Source organism: Anopheles ziemanni, assembly GCF_943734765.1.
Source record: "Anopheles ziemanni chromosome X unlocalized genomic scaffold, idAnoZiCoDA_A2_x.2 X_unloc_12, whole genome shotgun sequence".
Lineage (NCBI taxonomy): Eukaryota > Metazoa > Arthropoda > Insecta > Diptera > Culicidae > Anopheles > Anopheles ziemanni.
The window spans coordinates 405,001-409,872 of record NW_026689730.1 but is presented as its reverse complement, the minus strand read 5'-3'; positions in this window follow the sequence as shown (position 1 = coordinate 409,872).

The window sequence follows — 4,872 nt, the reverse complement described above, 5'->3', positions numbered from 1 at the left end:
CCTTTACCAGTTTTTGCCATACTTGGTTGCAAACCATGAATCACCCATATCTCCACTTTGGAGGCCAGCTACCGCCTTGTCCCCATATACTTTTTTGTTGGTCATACCATGCCCAAAATATAAATGTTCTACGCCAACTTGCTATCTCTTCTCCAACTTGCCGTTATTCTTGGTCCAAGTCCCATTTCATTCGTTTTTAGACCCGTTTTGCTATATGTTTCACTAATAGCTTCGCCCAAGGACTTTGTGATTTTTTGTTCGCATTTTTCCTAAATAGTCCCACTCAAGACTATTCCAAATCACACCGTGACTTGTCGCTCGGTGGCAAACTGACCGAGTTATAATTCATGAAAGGTACCTCAACTTGGTACACCACGTGGTTGGTCCAAACCATCAACCAACCGTATGACCGACTTCCAGTTGAGCTAGCGGCTAGGCCTCATACAATTAAATGCGTGTCTTGATAAGGGCTACTGACAGTCGGAACATTGTAGCTCGCTAGCTCGTGTCCAAACTTGTGTTTTGGTCGAATATTGGGTGTTCGTGTACCACTTCGGGAAACACGGACTTTGGTGCAACTTCACCACTTGTGCACTTAATAACTTTTCGGTCGTTCGAGTCTTTGCCTTCATATTCTCAGGGTAGTTAGGTCTCATCGAGACCTTTCCAACGCTATGCCAGTTGTCTTGCTCGGCCGTCCACAGCCCGAGTTATTCGTGGTAAACCGTACCTTACCCTGTTTTTTCCTCATTTGGGTGCAAACCTTAGAACACCCATATGGCCCACTTGGAGACTAGCTGGCACTTTGGCCCCATATAATGATAAGTGCGCCTTGACTAGGACTACTGACGGTCAGAACATTTCCACTTGCTAGCTCGGGCCCACACTTGTGTTTTTCTCGAATATATGGTTCAAGTGTGCCACTTTGGGCACTTTTGGACATTTTGTCCCCACACAACTTTCTTGCCTTGGTAGATAGGCCTTTGGGTTCTCGGGCAAAAAGATGCACCAAGGTATGGTCTAACTTTCGTTCTTTTACCGCAAAGCGCTATCTCCAACACCCGAGGAGATAGAAAGTGATTATGTTCGGTATATCGGTCTTCCATGGCCTACTACGGTAAGCCCCTGCAGGTATGCAACCGAATGTGCTTGGTACATGTATTTGGTGCAATATCGGTGCAAAGTAGGTGTTTCCTTGATCGGGCTATAACTTTCTTGGTTGATGTTGGATTGCTTTACGGTCTTCGGGGGATAGTTAGGGAACATGTTGGCCAACATTTTCTTATGCCTCAGCCTGGCCGTACCTCTTACCGTCTAGGCGGTATTCATGCTCTAAGTTGGAACTTGTGTTCCTTTGGGTAACTTTTCTGACTTTGATGCTTAATAACTTCCGTTCATATGCAGTCTAAGCTCTGCAACTCTCAGGAAAGCTAGTACTACTCATTTCCTTTCCATATCAGTCTTTGGCTTGTCGATTCGATGTCTACAGCCTGACTTATTCACGTTCCCTGTGATGGTAGGTTTTTGCCCATTTTCCAGTTCATGTGGTAACATTCCCGGACTTTGCCGGCTTTCTCTTCATGTGGTAACTTGCTTGCTCATGTGGCAACTTGATAGTGTATTTCCGACAGACCCAATCTCGGACTTAGCCGATTTTTCATATCGTATAATATGGATCCATCACTAGGCCATCTTGCTTGCTTGTGTGGTAACTTGAAAGTGTATGTCTGACAGACCCAATCTCGGACTTAGCCGATTTTTCTCTTCATATTATATGGACCCATCACTAGGCCATCTTGCTTGCTTGTGTGGTAACTTGATCGTGTAATTCTGACAGACCCAATCTCGGACTTAGCCGATTTTTCTCTTCATATAATATGGATCCATCACTAGGCCATCTTGCTTGCTTGTGTGGTAACTTGATAGTGTAATTCTGACAGACCCAATCTCGGACTTAGCCGATTTTTCTCTTCATATAATATGGATCCATCACTAGGCCATCTTGCTTGCTTGTGTGGTAACTTGATAGTGTAATTCTGACAGACCAAATCTCGGACTTAGCCGATTTTTCATATCGTATAATATGGATCCATTACTAGGCCATCTTGCTTGCTTGTGTGGTAACTTCATAGTGTATATCTGACAGACCCAATCTCGGACTTAGCCGATTTTTCATATCGTATAATATGGATCCATCACTAGGCCATCTTGCTTGCTTGTGTGGTAACTTGAAAGTGTATGTCTGACAGACCCAATCTCGGACTTAGCCGATTTTTCTCTTCGTATAATATGGATCCATCACTAGGCCATCTTGCTTGCTTGTGTGGTAACTTGTTAGTGTAATTCTGACAGACCCAATCTCGGACTTAGCCGATTTTTCATATCGTATAATATGGATCCATTACTAGGCCATCTTGCTTGCTTGTGTGGTAACTTGATAGTGTAATTCTGACAGACCCAATCTCGGACTTAGCCGATTTTTCATATCGTATAATATGGATCCATCACTAGGCCATCTTGCTTGCTTGTGTGGTAACTTGTTAGTGTAATTCTGACAGACCCAATCTCGGACTTAGCCGATTTTTCATATCGTATAATATGGATCCATTACTAGGCCATCTTGCTTGCTTGTGTGGTAACTTGATAGTGTAATTCTGACAGACCCAATCTCGGACTTAGCCGATTTTTCATATCGTATAATATGGATCCATTACTAGGCCATCTTGCTTGCTTGTGTGGTAACTTGATAGTGTAATTCTGGCAGACCCAATCTCGGACTTAGCCGATTTTTCATATCGTATAATATGGATCCATTACTAGGCCATCTTGCTTGCTTGTGTGGTAACTTGATAGTGTAATTCTGACAGACCAAATCTCGGACTTAGCCGATTTTTCTCTTCATATTATATGGACCCATTACTAGGCCATCTTGCTTGCTTGTGTGGTCACTTCAAAGTGTATATCTGACAGACCCAATCTCGGACTTAGCCGATTTTTCTCTTCGTATAATATGGATCCATCACTAGGCCATCTTGCTTGCTTGTGTGGTAACTTGATCGTGTAATTCTGACAGACCCAATCTCGGACTTAGCCGATTTTTCTCTTCATATAATATGGATCCATCACTAGGCCATCTTGCTTGCTTGTGTGGTAACTTGATAGTGTAATTCTGACAGACCCAATCTCGGACTTAGCCGATTTTTCTCTTCGTATAATATGGATCCATCACTAGGCCATCTTGCTTGCTTGTGTGGTAACTTGATCGTGTAATTCTGACAGACCCAATCTCGGACTTAGCCGATTTTTCACTTCATATAATATGGATCCATCACTAGGCCATCATGCTTGCTTGTGTGGTAACTTGTTAGTGTAATTCTGACAGACCCAATCTCGGACTTAGCCGATTTTTCATATCGTATAATATGGATCCATTACAAGGCCATCTTGCTTGCTTGTGTGGTAACTTGAAAGTGTATGTCTGACAGACCCAATCTCGGACTTAGCCGATTTTTCTCTTCATATAATATGGATCCATCACTAGGCCATCTTGCTTGCTTGGGTGGTAACTTGAAAGTGTATGTCTGACAGACCCAATCTCGGACTTAGCCGATTTTTCTCTTCAAATTATCTGGATCCTGGACTTAGCCGATTATTAGGTTATTATATATGGATCCTGGACTTAGCCGATTTTTCTCTTCATGTTATATGGATCCTGGACTTAGCCGATTTTTCTCTTCATATCATATGGATCCATCATTAGGCCATCTTGCTTGCTTGTGTGGTAACTTGATAGTGTATTTCCGACAGACCCAATCTCGGACTTAGCCGATTTTTCTCTTCATATAATATGGATCCTGGACTTAGCCGATTATTAGGTTATTATATATGGATCCTGGACTTAGCCGATTTTTCTGTTCATATCATATGGATCCTGGACTTAGCCGATTATTAGGTTATTATATATGGATCCTGGACTTAGCCGATTTTTCTCTTCATATAATATGGGTCCTTGACTTGGCCGATTATTAGGTTATTATATATGGATCCTGGACTTAGCCGATTTTTCTCTTCATATAATATGGATCCTGGACTTAGCCGATTATTAGGTTATTATATATGGATCCTGGACTTAGCCGATTTTTCTCTTCATATAATATGGATCCTGGACTTAGCCGATTTTTCTCTTCATATAATATGGATCCTGGACTTAGCCAATTTTTCTCTTCATGTGGTAACGTATGCCAATCACTCACAAGTCATGGGATAAGGGTACTTGTGTTCTTCCATCTTCTAAGTCCCGCACGGGGACATCGTGATCGCCCCAAGTCTGGAATAGCGCCAAGTCAAGCCCCACGGAGGCCGTGGAGGACCTGTTAGCGGCGGCTATCCTGACAGCACTAATCCGGACTTAGAAAATATATCTTTCTAATCGAACACCACACACGCAACACCACCATACCACCATCTCCTTGCAAGTACCTAAGTACCCGCAACTCCATGGTGAAGGCAATGTCACTCCATCACCAACCTCTTTGCACTGCAAGCACTTGCGTACCCACAACACTCCGAAGAAGGCAACGGCGCGCGATGCTCGACTCCACACACCACACCACACCACACCACCGATGGCCAGCCAGCCAGTCGGCCCAATCAAGGTCCAACCAACCAACCAACCACCAATGGCCTAGGCCAGCCGGATCCCACCTTCAAGTCCAAGCACAGCCAAGTGCAAGTACCGCCAAGTGTTCACCAACCAACCATCACACCACACCACACCACCGATGGCCAGCCAGCCAGTCGGCCCAATCAAGGTCCAACCAACCAACCAACCACCGATGGCCTAGGCCAGCCGGATCCCACCTTCAAGTCCAA